Below are 23,048 nucleotides of genomic sequence, written 5' to 3'. Positions count from 1 at the left end.
GATATCTCATTAGTATCTCCTCTGGATACTTAGTATCAGTTTCCACTACTTTGCTTGACCACATATTTTTCTTTTCATTCTTTTTTGGTCTTCCAAAAATGAGTTGACATTACTTATATGTTGTTTTGTTTGCTCTTATTTTTCACCCCTATGGATTAATAATTTTATCTTTATTTATTTATTTATTTATTTATTTATTTATTTATTTATTTATTTTTTGCTGTCATTTAAGTGTGGTTTCAGGCAAGAAGAAAGATAAACACATGTGTTCAATCTACTCTGTTTTATTATTAGGCTTAAATAAATGTAATTTTTTTCATCTTTTATTTTTGTGGCCTAATTCCTAAAATAACATAATAGAATACTTCTCATGGGCTTAGGAAAACATATTTGGGGATTTAGCTTGGGAATTTGTTCTTGGTTTAAAAGATAAGATTCATTTATACAAAAAAAAAATCTGTTTACTTCATTTATTCGCATATGTCTACAGACATGGCATAACTTAGTGCTTAACAGTTACGTAGATGCAACTTGGTTTTATGAATTACCCAACAGAAGATTATAAACAATCTTACTATTCTGTCACCGCTGATGCTAGACTGTTCCAGATCATACTTTTTGCACATACTTATTTGAAAGTTGTATTTCTCATTGATGGCCTACCATAGATTGATTCAGATAATGTACTGACGAAGACAGGATATATATTAATAGTTTCAGGGCACTGGGAATGAGAATAAAATTTCTGATTAAAGCCTTTTGAATAATTCCTGCTAGAGGCACAATATCCCATTTGTTGTGTGTTTTTATATGTTTAAAATCTGAAATATGCCAAATCAAACAATAAAGATTAAAGAAAAAAAGAAACCTGACTTCCCTTGAGAAGTACTACTTGCTCAAAACTCACAAGCATTCTTGGCTTTCTTGGACGGGACTATCAAAAACATTTCTGGTCAGGCCATTAACTGACACACTGTGCTCAGGATGTTTCTTGCATTTTTAACTCCCTTTCTCACAAGTGAAGTATCAGTTAGTATGATTTATATGAGTGGAGGCTAGGCAGGGGGAATTATGTTGTGATAACCCTAGACAGAGAGGGAGAGGCAGTGTAGCAGAATAGTGGGGCTTAGGTATGACAGAGACCAGGGCCCACATCCTAGGTGCCAGCCCTGTTAAACAGTTAGGTGATTTAGGGAAAGTTATGAAAGCACTCTGACACCCAGTTTTCACAACTCTACTCTGCTTGGGCTATAGGGAGGACCAGATGTGATGCCACAAGTGATGGCCATAGCACTGAGCCCATGTGTCCATTTCTCTCGGGACCAGACTCGGGTAAGTTGAGTGAGACACTTGCTTCAGTCATAAAATGTAAGGGATCACCCAAAAGTGCAATCATCAAGATAAATAATATTTTAACACATTTTTTTTAAATAAAAGACAAAAACGTCCATGACAAACAAAATGTGAAAGTTGTAAATAAAAGTCACAATCAGTAGCAGTGCTGTGTGGCGCCTAAGTCAGGAGGAGATATCAGTAAGACTGATTCTGCCTTTATTTAATTTTTAAAAAATTTTTTTCATTATGTGTATTTTTTCATTAATTTATTTTTTAAAGGTATATTAAAATATTTTATGTTAATTACAGAGGTATTTGGTGCCTTCTTAAATTTTGCTCCCAAGATGGGTACTCACTTCCCTCACCCAAGGTCATTCCCTAATTCTCTGTCTTCCTATATAAGTGTGTGTCCATTACCCCAGTACTCTATGAAACTCTTAATAGCTTTCATTTGTCTGAAATCCATGTATTAAATAACCATATTTCAGCCATGAAGAACAGAGGTGCCATCAACCTTAGAAACTCCAGGTGACAATAAAATGGTTACTATGATTATGCCGGTATCTTGAGAAGTAACAACAAAAGATCGATCTTTAGCTAAGTAAATACGGTAAGTAGCCTACGTGGAGAGGTGTGTAGTAAGAGACATTCCCATTTTTAACAATACCCATCCAATGGCTGATAATAGTTTCCTTTTAAATATATGGAGTTTGAAGCCATAATGACATTATTCTTCTCTATAGGCTGATTTTTAAAGTTTTATTCTTGGCAGAATTTTCTCCCAGTGCCTCAGTCCTAATACACATAGTGCACTAAATGATAAACTTCTTACAGGAGACTGATAAGCATGTGTATGAGAGAACCTGACTGCCCGCTGAATTAGTCTGGCAGTGCTGATAACACCGTACTGCAGTCTATGAAGTCTGATAGAAAAGAGGAAAAGAAAAAAGAAAAAAATCACTGCCACAACTTTCTGGAAGACGTGCTTACATGCTATATTTTTAGTCTTGACAGAGGAAGTGGGTGCCAACCAAGATATTTTAGGAAAAAGTGTAACTTTCCCCAACTATATTGTAAGCTTTTGAATATTTCCTTATTCAGATAAATACCCCACATTCGTAAGGGGAAAAGATCAGTATACTTTTTCCAAGGTTGCTATTTTACTCATTTATTAATTTTTGTAAAGAGCATCTTTTACCTGGTATCTTTGTGTTTCTGTAATTGTGTTCCTCTTCAATACAGAAAGGCCAGGTAAGGAGCAAAAGATGGGAACACTGTGGGAACAAAGATGGAAAAAATTGTTGGCTTATTATGAAATGAGACAGATGCACTTTCCAAGGGCTGAGTGCTTATACATTAAACTGTGCTGTTAGATCATCTGAGATATTTGCAGATGATTTTTTTTAGAATCATGATCTAGATGGACAGTCTCCACAAAATTAGGACTGTCTGAAAATGTTTTTTTTTTTTTTTTTTTTTTTTTTTAACAAATGGTAAAATGTAATAATATTGCAGTGTCTTCCTAAGAGAAGGTACTATTTTCCCTCTACTTGGAAGATTTTCAAAGAAGGTGTCTTCTCAGGCACTTCTGTCTGCACTGTTCTGATGGAATGTTTGAGACTGTCTGGGAGAATTTAATTTTGAATATAATTTAATAGAAGCCCTAATCAAACTAAAACCTTCCCCCATAAAACTTTGTCTGAGTTAATTGTTTGTTCATTATCCAGGTTATTCATATGTCAGTTGTATCAGATATCCCTCTATTTACAACACCAGAAAGTCACAATACCTGAAGGCTCTAATTTATCAAAGGCATATAGTATTCTCCTTCTATGATGATCTTGGAATATTGAGCCAAAATCAGGAAGAATGCTGATCAGTCACTAATCACGAAGATCAAGCAAAACAGCAGGGCTCTGAGTAGGAAATGAAGTTGAAGCATGAATATTTTAGTGAAGTCGTGCTTTTCCAAGTCTGAATGCAATTACAACTGCATAACAAATTTTCGGGTAGGTAAGCCCAATTATCCAAGATGTGAAGTGACCAGGTTAAATTAAGTGCCTGCTTCACATTCCCTCTTATCCTCTGTTCAAACATACCATAAACTACATATTCATTATTTCAATGCCTTTATCACCTTCGCCCAAAGAGTAATGGTAAGGAACTAATATTTATCAAATACTTATTATATCAGATAAGTCATAGACCATGATTTCTAAAACTGCTGTCTAATTCAATTACTTGAACTATCCTAAGAAGAATATGGGTATATTAATCATGCATATTATAATGCATACTTTCACTTACAAGGAAATAATTTCAGAGAGGTTTAGTAATCCCCTCAGAGTCACGCAGATCGCACATCTGGAGAAGTATAAAGGTAAAGACAAGTCGGAAAAGGAGACAAAAATTAAATTGATGATCTATCCATAGAATGAATATTAAAATGATCAGAGTCTAGGTGAAAAGACCCTGAATTAGAGGGTTTTTTGTCTTGAATCAACTGGTGACCTTCAACAAACCTCTTAATCTTGGCAAGCCTATTTCCTCACTTTAGAAAAGATGTATTTAAATTCTCTAATCCCTAAATTTTCTCCAGGAGACAGATCATTTCTCTCAGTTCCAAGCTTGGAGATTTCATGCTGATGTCTCATGAAGACAAGTGCACATATTGTGCCCTCTGCTTGGCAGTCACCACTAAATATTGCCCAGGATACTGAATACCAACAGGCACATATGCACAGCTCTTACATGAGTAGCTATTGACCTCCATGAAAAGCAGGAAACAACTAGGATTTTGCTAATGGTGCATTTGATGATGAGAGACTTTCACTTTTTGATCCAAGTCATGAAATGAGTCCCTTGTCATCAAAGAGAAAGAGCAGAGAGTGTAGGATAAATGGTGCACATGAGTCTTCGCCCTTGTGGAGAGGAGAGAAAGCCAAGCAAGTGAGGAGTCTATTCTACTGATAGAGGCATTTTTGATCAGTCTGAGGGGTGAGGAAAGTTGCTAGTTGTTCCATCCCCATTTAATCTTTTCAGCTTTCAGTTTATTGCTAAAGTTTTTCCTTGGTCAAATGACATTGCTGAGGATGTCGATTATTTGACTCTTCTTGACCCATGGCCTAGATGCCTACTTATAAGAACTTTTCTTTGTCAGTCTGGAAAAGGGATGAGCCTCTAAAACCCATGCTTCTTAGATATTTACAACCTTTAATATTAAGAATTTAGGAATCATCATCATAATAAGAAGACTTAAGTGCTTGTTCAAGGTGTCTGGCTTATGTCACCAAGAACAGAAAGGAATCCTTAGTCATTCTCTGGCCTGAATTTATATGAGGTATTATTAGAACTGAGACTCATGAAACATTTGTCCCAAATGACTTGTAAAGGAACCATTATTCAAAAAGTTTTCTATAAAGAATTATTTGTTTTCTCAAAATATTACATAGTATATGGACACTCAAGACCTGACACTACTTGGCAGAGCTTTCAGTACATTTAATGTTTGCTGTATATGATTTGGTTCCAGATGAAGCCTAGAGGGAGATGAAATAAATCAGGAATTTTTGGCATATTTTATGCAATGTTTCCATTTTAGATACAGAGAGGCTGCTGCGCATCCTACATAAGCAAAAGAACTTTAGATTTCTATCTCACATTCCTTCTGACAATTTTTTTTCCTGAGAATGCTGTTATTTTATTTGTTCTCTTGCTGAGGTTCACTCTTTTCCCTCTTCTCTATCTTTCAAAGAAAGAGAACGCTACCCTGTTCTTAGACTTCGTATTTATCTTCTGTCCTTTTATTTTTTAAATATTAATATAGTGGACCTTACCTCTCTCTTCTGAGTTATCTCCTGTTATAATTCCCTAGCTTCTCCATCCAACTTGGGGGAATCCAGTAAAATCGCTGCCTCAAAGTTTCTCTCAAGTATGGTGGATCTAAAACTGATTGTTTCAACTGCTCATGTATTGAGTAATTGCTATGAACGCTTTGGAAATATACAATCAATGGTCACATGAAGTCCTTGTTTTTTGTTGTTGTTAATATCTGAACAGCGTTATTAGTCACCTGATAGAGACAGTTTCAGAAAATGTTTCCTCAGGTCAAAATTGGAGATAAAGGGGTCATTTGAGGACAATGCAGTACCTCCGTTGGAGGTCCTGAGGGTTAGACTACTAGAATGTTGTTAGAGTTACTAATGCTACACTGGTAGACATTTGAAAGATGCCATGTGTCTTAGTAGCACATTCGTGTTTGTACTTATTTTCAGTAAATAAATTATATCAATATACAGTATAAATATATCATATATTTATATATGGAAAATACTGAGATAGAAGAATAAACAGTCTGAGCATGAGCAGTAGAAACAAAAGTAGGTGAGGGAGAGAGGGAAATGTCAGAGAAAAACTCCATAAACTGTGACATGAGTCCCTTGATAGCATGATGGTAAGCTCTACATCTAGTATTAACTTTGGCTGTTAGCACTCTGTTAAGCTGTTACTTCCTTTTGAAATGTGTGAAACTTATCTCACAGGATTGTTAGGAAGATTAAAATAGTTAATAAAAGCAAAATATTTAGAACAGTGCCTGTCACTTGATGAGTGCTATGTGTTTGTTGTTTTTACTATTGTTGTTGGCTCTCCAGAACAGTTTACTTCCTGAATAGATGGTTGTGTGTGTCTCTGTGTGGACTATTCACTAAGATACTACTTAGACTCTGAAAGTCACTTTCACATAACACAATCGATAAACCCATCTTTCTTTATTCTTCTCAGTGAGCAAGAAAGCCTCGTAAGACAATGCCTGGAAATTACATTTGGAGCCTGGGTTTCTTCTGAGTCTGTTTTTTTTTTTTTTATGTAAATTTAATTTTTAAATGAAGTCTAAGGAAATCTGAGTATATGGTAAAGACAAGAAAAATAGAAAGTTATTTTGCATAACTGAGTTAGTAGATCCTTGTACTAACTTTAGGCTATATAATTTATAGAAAGACAACAGTCAGGCCTTCTTAATGATTTTGTCCTCACATTTTTAAAACACAGAAAAAAAGTTAATATATTTCTCCCTGTGGGCTATTTAGACATGTTTCTGAATGCAAACCTTTGGACCATTAGGGGCTTATGATTGTTGAGATAGAAATTGATTTGACTTGCAGAATCTGCTCAATTGTGTTTCGCCGAGACTAGAGCATTTGGAATGTTTCTATCCTGAAACACTCAATACTGCTTAGTTACACTGACCATGGCTTTGCCATTGGTACTGAGAAAGTCATGTACAATGGATAATCCCTAGGCAGTTGTCTGTTCCAGCCATGATTATGGTTGATTTTTTTTTTCTGCTCTAGGCTAAAAGTGGTATGCCTCTGTCTGCGTCAGTCACCAGATCACCACTTCCTGAATATTGCTAAAAGAATATCACCCAACCTGTTCTCTGTGGGGAAGAGTTAATTCTGTCTAACAAAACAGGCTAGGTTTGTTGTTTGTAGAAAAGCAGGGATATTAATAGGATCTGGTCCACATATAGTAATGTTCCAGACTATGTGCCAGATGGTGATTTTGCTTTATGAAAATAGTCCTTTAATCACAATATTTTCCCTTCAGCTTGCTGACTGTTTACAAAACACTCAGCCACAATTGGCTTATTGATTTTGGTAAAACTGAGTCAAAATGTGACAATTGGAGAGTTTGGATTGGGATTTTAAAATGTATTTTTTAAAATTTATTTTAATTAAATTATAAAATAAGCACAAGTTTGTTTTTTCTTTTATGAGAAATCAGAAATGCTATAAAGATATGGGATGTGTTTTTTCTGCCTCCTTCATATGTTGTTGTTTTTCTTTTTTTCTGTGATTGTAGATTTTGCTTTTCATGAGCCATGCACTGAATCAGAATTCTTTGAATCTTTCAAGAGCTGGCAGTGAGAGTTTACCTGATTGACTACGTAGTACTTCAGCTTTGAAAGTACCCCTGTGAGGTGAAAGGCTTGCTTTTTTTCTAAACTCCATTGTCTCCACCTTTCATTTAGGCTCCTTGCAGCTCTGTGGATAGGAAAAGAGTGAAGGAGTTGGGAGGAGCTTAGAAGAGAGATGGTTAGTTGTGTTGAGGGCGGGGGGAGTATTTGTAGTGAGAAATGTTTCTTTAAAAGCCAATAAACACTTATTCAATAGTGTTTGGGGATTTTGTTGGGTGCCCGATGGACATGTGTCCTGTTTGGGAGACCACCTCAGGGATGCTGTGGATGCCTGGTCATGGCATTGTACACCAGAGGCTGGACATTAATGAATGCCAACTATAATTTTATGTGTATAATGTAATGGCTCGGTGTGAGGTCGGGGTGGTGGTGAATGGGGGGAGGGGGGTTCACGGTGGGAGGGATGTAAAAATAAAATAAAATAAAATAAAATAAAACTAAAAAAAAAAAAAAAGCCAATAAACAGAAACGCTTCCAGTGGCAGGCACATCTCAGAGGAACTGTAAATAAGAACCTGGGAAAATTGAATACCGCCATTTCTAAATGAGTGTTACTGACTGGCTTTCTTCCTAACTGAGGAATTTTTAGTGGTTTAATTGAGTGTGCAAGTTATACATTTCTAAAACTTCTAGGGCATTATGTTAGTTTGTTATTGCTGTTTAACAAACTATCCCAGAACTCACTGACTTAAAACAACAATTACTTATGGTCTTCCTTCTTGGACTCGCTCTGCATATCGGCCAGGGTTCAGCTGATCTAGGCTTGGCTCCACTGCATGGGTTTGCTTCAGGCTGTGATTACTGGGCAACTCTGCTTCTCCTTGCAGGTTTAGAGCCAGCTGGGTTGTCTCTGTTCCACATGTTTCTCATTCTCCTTGGGCTAGCAGGCTTGCCAAGCAAGGTTCTTCTCATAGTGATATTGGAGGTGTAAGAGAGCTAGGCTCAAATACGGCACACCTTCCATTAATCAAAATTGGTCACAAAGCCAAGCCCAAAATAAGGTAGGGGTTGAAATATAATATGCCCATTAGATGGGAGAACTACAAAGTTACATGACAAACAGCATAGTTATGGGAAGGGGTGAAAATTTGGGCCATTGGTACAATCTACAATGGGGGATTTGTATGAGTAACTTCACGGATGAACCTAAATGTAGAGTCCATTTAGTGTTTCAAATGATTCCTCTTTCCTAGTTTGATCATTTTGAAAGCATTTCTTCCCTTTGCACTGTCTAAGAACTCTCTGTTCATACCTTGATTAATATTTGTCAACTTCTGTGGGGATAATCTGTAAAAATGGCGCGTTGTCCACCTACTCTTACCACCCTCCCCAGCCCAAGTAAAGAAGAGGCATTTGGTAAGGATGTGGAATAGACAAAAGGGGCTTATGCAACATTTTGCAAATATTTACTTTTTTAAAAAAGTAAATTCAGGCGGATGTGATGAAAATGAGTTACTGACAAAGATCAAAAAAGGGTTTGGAGTCAGAGTGAATTTATCAAAATGCAAATATTTTAAACAAAATAGGACTTCGCAATTGCATACAGAAGCTATTCCCTCAAAGCCTACTGGGGACATTTTCTAGTTTACATAATGTAATTAAATTCAAGCTTGATGAATTCAAATTTATCCCAAAGACATTATTGGCAACGTGACCCCATGTGGTGAAAAGGCTGAGGAAGTAGCATGTTTGGGGGCCAAAGGAAAATTAGAAAATTATATCAAAAACTCACAGCAAATGTTTGGATTTGCTCTGCAGCCCTGTGTGGCAGTGATGGGGAGGAAATTGGGAACCCTTCTGAATCTGGATTTCACTCTAAAATCCAACTGCATCCACAGACAGATGAAAAAACCTTCCGTATCAATGCAAAGGGGTAGTAAATGTGCCTTTCTCATGGCATCCTAATAGCTGTAAGGGATAATGTTCCTTTTGCTTTATGTAATTATGATTTGTAAAAATCACTTTCATAGTTTAGCTTTATTTTCTCTTTTATAGTAATTGCTAATGCTCCATTTAGAAATTATATTTCCAGAAGATCAAACATAGTTTGTTATTTAAATTACCTTTAAATTATATCCAATTCCTTAGGTAAAGTAAAATGTTAAACATCAGTATGAAAACTGAGTAAGGGATATGAAGAGAAATTCCACAAATATCAAAACTCCTTCTATAAAAACATTAACCTATCTTAATAAAAGAAAAACAAATGCAAATAACAATGGAATGCCAGTTTTCCTTATCTAACGGAATACGCGCGCGCGCGCACACACACACACACACACACAATCACATTTCTTTATTTAATGATACTATTCAGTAGTGGTGATGGTAGAGTGAAAATAGACACACATACAGTGTTGATATGGTTGCAAATCAGTACAATTGGTTTGAGAGCACAATAGAACACTATGTACCAAAATTATTTGCAGCAATTTTACCCTTTAACCTGGTAATTACATTTCTAGGACTTTATCCAAGGAAACAATGAGCAATAAGCACAACAACTAATGGAAGAGGGTATCCATTGCCATTTCATTTATAATAATGAAAACTTGAAAACCATCTAAGTGTCCTAAAATAGAACAATGTTTAAGATACTCAGAGGATATTGTTCTACAATTAAGGTTATAATTTACAGAATTTTACTGACATGGGGAAGATGATAGTACAATATTAAAATTTCAGAATACAAAGAAATACTATAAATATTTAATATGTAAGCAATATATGCCATTGTGAATATAAACTATATAGTTTACTACCTGAAAGGAAATACCATTAAAATATTTGTGTATGGGCTTATGGGTTCTTATTTTCTTCTTTACTTTTCCTCTGAATTTTCCAAATTCTTTAACAGGAGCAGTTCATAATTTTACATTTATTGAAAAGGGCTATTTTAAAAAAGGAGCTCCAAAAAGAAATGTATACTTTTTTTTTACCGTATATAGTCCAAAAATGTGGTCTAGAATCATATCCTTATATCAGTAAAAATTATTATTTTCCTGTCATTGAAAACTACAAGTATGTCAGTATAAAAATTTAATTTCTAGGGACACAAAAACAGCAAAAATATATGGAGCAGTAAAAGATGCACAAATAACCAAAATAGTTATTAAAAAAATTGCAGAAGATTTAAATTTGGAAATGAAATCACATACAGGGTCCTATTTGCTGAAGGAGATAGCCAGAGGGTATTTAACTTCAGATAGGTGCAATTAGGTTCGTAGAGTTTACAGGACTGTTGGAATATATCACCAGAAAAACAGTTTCCATTGTTCTCCTTTCTGTCTCTCCTCACTCCATTTTTTTAGTAAGGAGAAGCTATTCTTTATTTACCCTAACCTTCAGATGACCTTGGGAAGTAGCCGGTGTTGTTGGTGCCAACAATGAAAGCTCTAAGCTGATTTAAGGAACAGATGCCAATTCTTCCTGCAAATACTATGTACCCCTGCAGGAAAGAGTTAATAAAAAAGAAAACACAAGTGAAACAGATGCAAAAATATGCAAAAGCCATCTTTATCCAAATGAATTTACTTAACTTTCTATGAATACTTTACACTTTTGACTATGTCCTGTTTCTTGAATCACCCCTTATGTGATGGAGCTGGGCTGTGCACCCCTTACAAAAGCCAATTGTGCACATCTCTTCAAAAGCTATGTTGGTTGTGTTTATAACATGAGATCTGTGTCTTGGTGAGAATATTTAAACCATGAAGATTGGCAAATGCTACAAATCAGGGCTTTGTTTCCCTGGAGAAACAGTTGTTAAACATTTACCAGCATACCACTGTCCTAGATCTGTCTTCTCAGTTTCAGACTTTTTGTTCCACTTCCTCTGTCATTTCCATTTCCTTGTTACAAAGATACCACAAAGATCTTATCCAAATCTGTTAACTTTCTCCCCTCTACTAGACATCTTTAAAGTTCCCCAAGTACCCATATGAGTGACAGACACTGAATTGGAAAAGTCAAAACCCTAAGTTATTCTTAATCATATCTACTCCTTCATCAACCCTGGCACCACCTATTATCATCTATACAGTTAGTCAATGAAATCTCTTCAGTATTTCTCAAATCAGTCCATCTCTGCACCTACCATAATATCCTTTCTGGGAATTGTTATTTCTTTTTAACTAGTCTTTTGAGCTTTGTGATACCATGGGATTGAGACTCTTTCCTGCTTCCATCACAGCGTCCCAAGGTCTCTCTTTTTAAAGGTGTTACTTCTATTTGACCCCTATTTTTAAAGAGCAACCTACTTCAGGGAGGAGAATACTGAAGAAGCCTGAAGTTGCCAGACATGAAAGCACAAAACACTAAATTTGTTTTGAATACGTATTACTGAAACTTTAAATTTACAGAAATTAATATTGTTATTAAGATGATAATGATGATAGCAGCTATTTATTAAGCACCTACATGAACCAACTATTCAAAACCACAAAGCAAAGTAAGGTTTATTATCCCTGTTTTACAGATGATGAAATACAATCTTAAAGGTTAAGTAACTTTCATAGGGTCACACAGCTTTTGAGTGGCAATGCTTGGATTCAATCCTAGGTCAGTATTACTCCAAACCCACATTTTTTCTACTGTAACATTTTGACTGTCATTAAATCCTAGGGACTCATTGCTTTTGGTATTGTAACAAATTCATTCAAGATGACCTTGGGAAGCAGCAGGTGCTATTGATGCCAACGATGAAAACGTTGTTATACATTTAAGATTCATTTTGATTTTGTTTAATTTTATGACCATATCTCGTAGCTAACTCTAACTTTTAACTTTATGTTTACCCAATCCAGTTCTTGTGTGTGTGTGTGTGTGTGTGTGTGTGTGTGTGTAAGTGTGCATGTATACATGTGTGTATTCATGTGTGTGTATAACACTTATTTTTCTCCATTTCTCTTTTTCGGAATATAATTTACATTTAATAAAAAAACACAGTTCTTAAGTTTAAAGTTTAAGTTTTGACAAATGTACCCCATGTAACTACCACCTTAATTAAGATATATATTTCTTTAATGAAACACTGTAAAACTAGGTTTGGAATAAAGCAGTTTCATAGGACTTTTGTGGTTAAATAACAATAATAAATGAGTGTCTCAAAGTTGGCAATATCTGTCCAACACTGTCCATGTGAGTAGGATGCTATGTTTTAATGACATAAACATTACGGATTTAAGATAGGAGTTTTACTGAAGACTATGACCTGGATAAACCCATATGTCTTTCCATCTTGTTTTGGTCTGATGTTATGTTTCTGAGGAACAACCAATTAGCTAACTAGTATTTCTATTCTTCAGATTAAATTATATTAGGAAAGGGAGAAAGTCTTAGGGAACAGTGGCGTATCAGTCATTGGAAAAAAGAGCTTTCCTACCTTAAGACAATAATAATTACTTTTGGTATAAACAAAGCAAAGACAACAAAACAAATGCTCATGGCAAAGTTTCATTCTAAAATATTTCTTTACCATCTTTTCCAGAGATTCATCAGAATAAATACACAGATTCTCGGTCACATGGTCAGTGGTAACTCTTCTACCTCTTGCATTCATTCATTCACTCCTTATACATACATTTATTCACCCATCTAACAAACATTTGTTGAGAGTTCATTATGTACCAGCCACTGTTGTGGGTATCAGGAGCCCAGACGTGAGTAAGATAAATAAAAAATGAATACTCTGCACTCAAGGAATACCCAGTTCAGTGAAGGGAAAGGACACACAAAGAAAGATATACCACAGACTATGATCAAAGCTTCAAGACAATTGTGTTTAGATTGAAATTGATGGAGAAAGATGTACAGCCGTTTCCCTCTTCCTTGGGAAAAGGGTACTCAAGAAAGACTTTCTTTAGAGTTTTATTCCTTATGGTAAATCTTGCCTGGCATGGATAAACCTGATAATTGCACCTTGATTCTGGTTCTTTAAGTAGAAATGAATAGGATAGAAGCTAGCAAGAAAAAATACAATATTTCAATTTAAGAATGGTATTTCAGTTTAGTAAGTTCTTATTATCAACTTCCTTTCTTCCTTTATTTATTTATTTGTTTTTGTATATTTAATTATGGTACATCACTCCCTTTTAAATGCTCTATTCTGGTTACAAAATGGGTCATGACTTTGTCTTCAAGAAGATCCTTCATCTTTGCCCATAACCAGAGTGCCATCATAGGTCACATGGCATGAATCACCTTGAGAATTCTCTCATTCATTACATTCAACTGTCTCCATATGCCACTAAGATTTCTCCCTCTAAATGAGAGACAAGTAGATGTTTGCATAATCCCCTCATGTTTAGAATGTAATTATGTGGATAATTACAACAATTTGTAATAATGTAAAAATATAAGCAGTCTTTCAATTGTTGGATAAAATTCATAAGAGGCTAGTCCATTGGGTATGTGATGGATGTTCATCATAATATAAAATTATTACATGCATTTTTGTGCTTTAACCTAGCAAGATAGTTCACTTCTTTAATTACTAAAGAGCTACAAAAGAAAGGTCCGATTTGTCTGTTATCCAAATATCTACAACTATCACTTCATATACTCACATTGCATCTTCTTTCTTCTTCCTCTTTATTTCCCCATCCCACACTCCACCCCACCTTTCCATCTATCCACCCATCCATTTAACAAGTGTGTATTGGGTATTTCCCATGAATTACACATTAGTCGCTGGAGATATAGTGACAAATTCAGCATGAATCTGCATTCAAGAATCTTACAGTCTTGTGAAGTAATGGACAGGTGTCAGAGGGAATTAAAATAAATGTATTATCGCTAAGGAGAGTGTGCTAAAGAAGCATGTAGGAGATTCATCAGCAGAGTCACAAAATGCTCTGGAAGAAATGGTATCTAAGTCTGGAGGTAAAGAACGTTTAAAATTTGTCAAATACAAGAAGGAGTTGAGCTAAAAGGAGAAATATATTTTGTAGGATAATTATGCAAACCTAAAAAAAAACATGTGTAGCTTCAGTCTTATTTAAATGTGGCTGTCTCACACTGTCCTAGTATTTCTCGAAGAACTGTGATTTCTGTAAGGCTCTCAATTGATTATATTTGCTACCAAATTCTGCTTCAATTTAGTCTTAGACAGAAATAGCTGGGGTGTGCATGTGAGGGAGGAGGGGGTTTTATAAACACTTTCTTTTAGCCACTTTTTACGAGTAAAAAGAAAAGATTGGAATGAAAAAAGATCTTATATTTGGTAGCTATGTAATATATAGTCATTGAGCCCACAACTTGAATCAAGTATTAGACTAGGTAAGATTTATATTAATAGAACCTCATCTGGCTGTCCTCTTTAACCACTGATCCTTTCAAGTGCATTGGTTCACTACATGTGACTTTTCTAGTAAATACAGTTTTAACCGTGTTCTTGACTTCAAAGATCTCTACTTATTTATCTCACCTTCTAACTTATTATATCCTTTCATTCTACCTTTACTCCATTTAATATACCTTCTTTTTAAATTTCATGTATTTTAACTTAGTCTTGTCCTTACCACTTATTTCTCTCTTATCTTGTATCCCATTACTGACTTTCTGTAGTGGTTTATAAATTTTCCTCTTTCTCCTACAAGACGTCCCCTTAGATTTGCATCTTATAATACATCTATTGAACTACCAGAAATTGAGATAAAGAAGACAGTCAATGAATTCATGTTGCTTATGGCCACTAATATGCTCCTACTCTTAGCTAAAACCAAACTCATCTCTAAAAAGTATGCTGACCATAGTTTTGGGTTCTAACTCTTCAATAAGCATTTCCCTCATCCATAACACATAGGAAATCATCTGATCGACAAAAGTCAATGCTCTTCATCACTCTATTAATAAAAGAGGTTTGATTATCAGGGAGATAACCCAGAAAACATAAGGAATAGAGGCAACTTGTCAATACTAAGAGTCAAAAATCTTTCTTTATTGTTTACATGTACATGTTCACAAAATATTAGTGGAAAATAAAGGTCAGAAGACAATAAAGGTCAAAGACAGGTCTTTGACCTGGAGAGATAGAAGCTATTATTTTTTCCTTGTAGAAACCATTATTATTAATCCTGTCACCACTCTCAATTCACTTCCTGAATGCCATGGATTTCCCCTCACCCACCCAGGCATGACTGACTCTTCCTTTTTTCTCTAAACCACCATCTTTCCCTTCATCACAATGCTGCCATCTTGTGTTCTCCTGTTAAGGAGAAGTAGTCAAAAGACTAGTATGCAACACTTAACAGTGACTCCTCCATTTATTATACCTCTTTCAATTAACTAAGGGTGTAATAAAATAGATTATTATTGAAGGGATAGAGACCAATTAAAGTTGCCTCAAGGGGAAAAAATAGATTATTAGAAAGGTGCATGTGAAAAGAAACCATTGAATAACCAATACCTACCTATAAGAATCTGCCTCTCTCTCCATCCTGCTTCCAGAATGTACACTCTTTCTCTCTGTATCTCGGCCTTTTCCTCTCTTTTCTACTTTCTTATTCTTATCCATTTTGCACATGAATCCATATAGTAGAGTCTGTATGGCCTCCTAATTCCAGGGCCCATCACCAATTGACCAAGTTTCTTCTCTACCTCTCAGTTTATATTTTCAAGAACAAACATATGATTATCTCAGTTTATCATTTCAAGCTAGGTCATATAGGTCATACATCTCAGAAAATTCTATTCGGAGGTCATCCTAATCAAATCAGTCATGTCCAGGGGTGAGTAAGGCCTACATATTTCAAATACAAAAGGAATTTCCCCAGAGAGGAGGATTGCTTGGCAGCCACCCTGATATGTGTCAAAGTTGCCCATATTTCTCATCAAGATTGATGCCTTACTTATGTTTGTGGAAAAGTGAGAGTGAAAGCTCACATACTCACATTACAGCTATAGAGTTTGTGGGTCCTATACATACATAACCTTTTGGAAATGGCTGCTTTTGTTTTTCTGAAATAAATACAACAACAAACTTATTTTGTGAAAATATTGCTGAGATTAGAGAGACACTTATTTTTGAAACTTAAGAGAAGAAACAAGACATTTCTGGCTTCTGCAAATATCTAGGACTATTTCCTTGAGGCAACTATAGGTAATGGCAGTCTAAGATACTCTTTAGTGCTTGAGGAACTTCAAAAACAAGGCCCCTCATATGTGACAGAAGTTATTTAGCAAATTTGTAGGCAGGAGATAAGTGAAAAATTGGGGGGAAAAATGTGCTTGGAAGCCAGAAATATAAAATTATACCGCACTTTGAGTATAAGCATAAAAACTTATGGTATAAGACTCTATGAATTGTATATATAGATACATTTTCTTCTATGAATTGTATATATAGATACAGATATAGATAGATAGATATAGATAATGTGCATGTTATCTATATTTATCATACATATGATATAATATTGTAGTATTTCAGTGCTGATATGTGTGTGGCACAGAATCCAATCTAGCCAGCACACTGACTCCATCATTTGAATGCTATTCTGGGTCAAATGTCAAACAATCAGCTGTTTATTTTTTATCCTTTTATTCAATGTTAAGCATCTATGACAGCTAAAAAAGCTGATATACCTGGAAACTACTAGTTGAATTGGCGATTCCCAAGACAAGCCCAGCCATGCATGAATTTTTTTTCTTTCTTATTTTTTTTCTTGCCTGTTGTATTTCATTGGATGGCACATAGAAAACCTGAACTGAAAAAGACTTGGCTTACACCAGAGATTTACGGTATTACTGTGTATGCTTATCTCAGAGTTGCATGGTTACATGAGAGCTTTAGTTCCACAGAATTCTTAGTAGTTAACTATTCTAGTACCTTTTGAATGTGTAACCATGCAGTCCATCACTTTCCTGATTAAACCCTCTCTGTTTTTTCAAATCCTACTTTCAGTTTCATGATTGCCTCCAAACTAGCTGTCCTACCTCATTCTATACCACTGTCTCCTGTCTCTCCTTACTGAACATCTCTTAGCTTGTGTCCCATACTCCTTTTTCTTCTGGACCTTTGCCCATGCTACTAACTGTGCTTCGGATACTCTTCCCTGATTTTTATCTAACTAATTTCAGGGTAAATTATCCTCACCCTTCAACTTGTATGTTATATTCTCAAAAGTCTTTCTCTAACCTCCTTGACTGCCCACCATTTTCTCTCTTTCTGCATTTCAACAGATTATTGCAGCCATTGATTCATCTTTCATTACAATGCACCATTCTTTGGAAAACGGTAAGTTCCATGAAGACACAGACAATATCTATCTTGATCATTCCTATATCCCTAGCCCCAAGCACAATGCTTGACAAATGGATACTCATGATTATTTGTGAAATTAGTAATTGAATGAAAAAAGTTAAATGAATTCCAGATTAAGCATTGGACTTGAAAATAGGTGATAACCTGCTTGGTTTTACTCCACTACCTGTTAGTAACACGTAGTCAGAGGTTAAGAGGAACATATTCTTGATAGTTTCTTTAGGGTAGACTCTCCGTACATATCTCTGCATCACAGACTTTTCTGAAGCAAAGGATATTTTTTCCTCCAGAAATAATGGTTTAGTTACTTAATTAAAACAATTTAATTTTAAAGGATATGTGTTATATATTACAGGCACTAAAGAACATGATCAATTACTCAGTTTGAAAGAACTTGCCAGGAAATTTTATACTTCAAAATTATGGAAGTTCCTCAAAGCTAATGTATTTCTTCACAATCAGAATAATTAGGGTCTTTTTTCCTTTAGTTTTCTTTCTTTCTTTTTTTTTTTCTTGAAAGTGAAGAGAAAACTTTCCACTGTATAGAAACCCTTGTGAGACTTTTATTGTCTTTCAAAGTAATGACACCTTCTAGAAAAGATAAAATGCTGAGTGATTACCCTTGTTCAAGAGAAAAAGGAGAGCATCATGATTGAATATCTCCTGGGAGACCTGACAGCTCAGAACCATCACTATTACTCAGACAGAGTACACGGACCACGACATTTATTTAAATTTTAGTCTTTCCTTTCCTCACATTAATTCCAAAAGCAACAAGTCTCTGGAGAATAGATGGGCTTACTTCCTAAATTACCCAGCAATTTCAAGGGCTTCTGGGAGAATAACCATGCTCTCTTCTTTGAGAAATTAGTTTTGTTTGTCTGTAAATCTTTGGGACTTAAATTTATACCCCCATGCATTTATTGAGTACTTACTCAGTGGGAGTGCCACAGGATAGGTTCTCCAGGAAACAGACTCAGATGAAGGCTCACGTGCAGGATGTTTATTAGGGAGTGATCTTGGTCAGCACTGTGGAAAGGAGAAGAGGAATTGGAGTGGGGAGAGGAAGAAGTTGAGCTGTGCTGCAGATCCAAAGATAGCTTTGGATACTCGAGAGCTTGAGTGGCCCAATGTTTTACTCCCACACTTATTGTTGGATACGGTTCATCACCAAGGGGTGAAACCTTGGCAAGGCAGCTTCCAGCAGTTGAAACAATAACTAGAGGGCCTGACAGTTGAAAGCCATCTGTCTACAGTACTTCTAGAGCTGAACAACAAGTCTGTCATTTTAGGGAGGTCTGGGAAGTACATCTCAGATAGGCATTTTTGTATAATTCTGATCCTCATCTCCAGCCCTGGACAATAAAATAAATAAGATGTATTAATTTTGCCTAATGGAATTTCACATTAAAAACAGGGAGACACACTCAGTAGGACTCAAGGGATAAAGAATTCTTGAGACACAAGAAAAGTATTCACTAATTATGACTGTAGCAATCAAGAACAGCCTCCTAGAAGAGGCACCATATGAGTGGACCATCAAGAGAGTAACATTTGTTGGTAGATGAATGCTAGAAGTTTAATTGTGAGATAGAGAGAAAAAGGTAGAGATGATTGTGGAAGAGAAGAATGGGTGGAACACCTGAAAGGAGTAACAGAAATCCTTGAATAAAGTTTTAAAGATATTGGAAAATGCAAAAAAAAAGGAAAAAAAAGAAAAATTTTCAGCTATAACTTCCAACCACCATGGTTTCAAATTGAAGTTAAGTGAAAATTTTTATCAAACAGGTAATGTTTTAGTCATAGAATGTAAAAGTTAGGGGCAAAAAAAATTGAAGAATCTGGCAACATTGGGTCTACATTCCCTCATGGCATCCTATCAATTGAAGCTAAGTAACAGGTACCCCTTGACAGATGGCACCCTCTTTAAACCTCCAAAACTCTGGTAACTCTCTATAAACCCTATGCAGCTGTCTTACTTCCTTCACCACTACATGCTCTTGCATTGATGACCCTTATTCATTCCCACACCATCATTTCATGGATTAAGAAACCAGGACCCAAAAGGATATATATCCTCAAGGCCCTATATCTATCTCTATCTTAGCTGATCTCTAGATCACATTTTTATAATTTTAACTAACGTACCGAAATCTCATCGTTACAACTAGACTCTAAATTTCCATGATATATTAGTCATCTATTATTTTTTGTGTGTTTGTTTGTTTGTTTGTTTTCAAAGCCACCCCAAGCTCAGATGCTTCAAACAACAATGAATGTCTATTATCATACACAGTTGTTGTGGATCAGGAATTTCAGGGTTGCTCAGGTGGCTAGTTCTGATTTGGGGTCTCTCAGGAGTTTTATTTAAAATGTTGGTCATGGCTACAGGTATCTGAAGGCTTGACCCAAGGTGAAGGATCCACTTCCAAGGTGGCTTAGTCACATGCCTGGCAAGTTGATGCTGGAGGTTGATTGAAAGTCTCAGTGGGAAAGGACTATACAGAATGTGATTACTGGAAAACAAGAATCACTCGGGGCTATTCTGGAGGCTGGCTTCCGCAAAGGAGAAAAGGGGCCACATTATTTTCTTATATTTCTCCAACAGAGTCCACTACATATGATGAGCTATTGGTGAGTTCCTTTTCTAGTTCTCACGGCTATCCCAGAGGTATGAATTGATTATCATACCTTGAGCAACATGGGTTCGAACTATATAGGCCCACTAATATGTGAAGTTTTTTCCACAAATACTATACATGTATTTTCCTTATGATTTTCCTAATAATATTTTATTTTATCTAGTTTTCTTATTGTAAGAATACATTATATAATACATAGGCCATATAAAAGATGTGTTAATTGACAATTTTTATTATTGGTAAGGCTTCTGGTCAATAGCAGACTATTAGTAGTTAAGTTTTAGGAGAGTCAAAAGATATATGCAAATTTTTGACTGTTGCGGGGGTCAGGACTCCTTACCCCCTTGTTATTCAAGGGTCAATTGTAGTCAAAATGTGATAACATTTTATAAAATCTTTCCAATTTTTTGAGGAAATTAAACTATGGTCAGCATTGACAAAATAATGCAAAAAAACAATGCGTATAAAATTATACTTAAAATATACACGTATTAAACCAATCTTTTAAAAATATAACTCCAAGAAAGCCAATATCATCACTGAATTATCACTTTCTTCGTTCTATCAGATAAATCCTCATTTCCTCTGTCAAAATGTCTAATCTAATCTACTTTTAACTACTCTATTTTCCGTGGTCAGTGAAAAATCTAGATTTCTTATGAATTAAATTCTATATTTAGTCAATACAGTTCCTGATACTGCACTACGCATCAGTATTCATGAAAAAGAATATGAAGAAAAATATGACCTTTTATTTCAAATACATAATTTGTGTTTAGAGTTTTTTTTTATTACTAAATTTATTGGGGTGACAATTGTTAGTAAATTTACATAGATTTCAGGTGTACAATTCTGTATTACATCGTCTATAAATCCCATTGTGTGTTCACCACCCAGAGTCAGTTCTCCTTCCATCACCATATATTTTTAGAGTTTAAAACACTTTTTCAGTTGGGGACAGACCAGATATTTATGTTTCCTGTGACTTTATAATCTTAAACATGAAATGTGAGGGTTACCTCCATATTAGAGTAGTAGTAATAATGTCCATCTACATAAAAGCTCCCTACCACAAAGGTGAGTCTTTGTTTACCTTTTGAAAATGCTTTTGCAAGAGACTGTGGGTAGCATTTCCAATACGGAGAAGGCCGGTTGATCAGATAGCAGCAAAACTAATGAAAAGCATCATGGAAGTGACAGCAAGATTAATTAAGTTCCTCCAGTTGTATTCACGTGTGACTGTGCAGAGTTCCTTTGGGTACTGCTGCAGTTAAATGGTATTCATGGTGACAAATACTGTAGATTTCTAGAACTGACACTTTTGAGTCAAGGGTAAAAATCACATTCGGTTATTTTATTCACCAAAAGGATCAAAGATGAGCCCTTAGGATTATTAGTATGTTTGAACAAAGCCAAGATTGAAATTGGGATAAAATTAAAAGAATGTTGAAACTGTAATATTTTATTTTCTGTTTACACATTTCCTTTATGTGTTTTAGACATTTGACAGAGGAAACCAAACAAATTTCCATCTACTGTATTTGACTGGAGGCACAGAATTATACACACTTGGAGACACTTTCAATTACTTTGTGAATTCTTGTAACATTTGGGGCAGAGTTTCACTGTCTCTCTGCTCACTTCATATAGTTATTATCAAAGTATATACAAAAATGGAATGCCCATGACCTAAAGCATCCAAGTTTACTACAGCTATACTCAATTTATCTTGAAGGATTTTTTTTTTTTAAGCAAAAGAATAAATTCAATATGATGCTGTTTTCTTCTTCCATTTTGTTTGCAAATACATTTGTTATGGGGCCGGCTGGGAAGAGGGCTGATTTTCAAATTGCTGCCCAGGAACCATAAATTAATTTTATTTTAAGAAAAATTGGAAACCTCTGGAGTGTATAAGATCTTTCAACCTGCTATACGATGTATTAATATAAGATGCCTTAACTCAACCTATTGCGTCACCAAATAACTTAGGAGCCATATTATTACATTTCTGTCCTTGAAAGAATTTTTAGGCTCATTTATGTATTCATTCAGCTAACACTTCCTACATTATTTGCCAAATAAAATTCAAATCTTTTAACCTGGAATGTGAGATTATATCCAGTGTGACTTTTGTGTTTTCCTCTCCAACTTTTCTTTGCATGAAAATCTTTTATGAAAATTGCTCTTAAATATCCTAATTTGTTCTTGGTCTCCCAGACATGTCATTCACAATCCTACCCACTTTCTGTCGTTTGGCAACTTTTTATACATTGTGTCAATCTGAGCAAATATTAAAAGACCAAGCTTAAGTTTTGCTTCTTCTGCGTTTGTCCAGGTTTGCCTGAAACCATCATAATTTAATATTTTACCAAACTCTTACATACACTTCCTAAATTATTTACCTGTCTTTTACTTTATATTACATTTGATTTTACTTATGTTTTTAGATATATGCTTCATCTCCTTAAATAAGATACTAAGTGCTTTAGGGTGATTGCTTAAACATTAGAGTTCAGTGCCTTGTTATATAGGATCTCTCCTTCCCCCTTTCCCCCTCTCCCTCACCCTCCCCATGCCTCTTCTCCTTCTTCTTCCAGTGATGATAATAGTTATAACAGTTTAACTTTCCATGAGTGAAGCACCAAACTAGGTGGTCTGGGGCTACCAACAAGAGGCCGGAGTTGCCCTTATAAAACACTAGATAAAAATATAAACAACTTCCTGAAGGGTTTTGGGGAAAAAAAGAAAAGAAAAGAAAGGGAGGCATGGCAGGGAGATAATCTGACAGCCTTCAGAAAGGAAGCCTGTGGCTTGTGATGCTTCTTGCTATA

General features: G+C 35.3%; 1 protein-coding gene across 1 annotated transcript in view; it reads left to right on the top strand.

Moving 5' to 3' along the window:
• The window catches only part of ZNF385D (zinc finger protein 385D), a 741,991-nt gene that overhangs the window by 426,363 nt on the left and 292,580 nt on the right, over positions 1–23,048 (top strand). The gene's annotated exons all lie outside the window — the stretch shown is intronic.

Source organism: Rhinolophus hipposideros (genome assembly GCF_964194185.1).
Source record: "Rhinolophus hipposideros genome assembly, chromosome: 14".
Classification (NCBI taxonomy): Eukaryota; Metazoa; Chordata; class Mammalia; order Chiroptera; family Rhinolophidae; genus Rhinolophus; species Rhinolophus hipposideros.
Note: the sequence above shows the minus strand (reverse complement) of the source record. Positions and strands in the feature narration are given on the sequence as shown.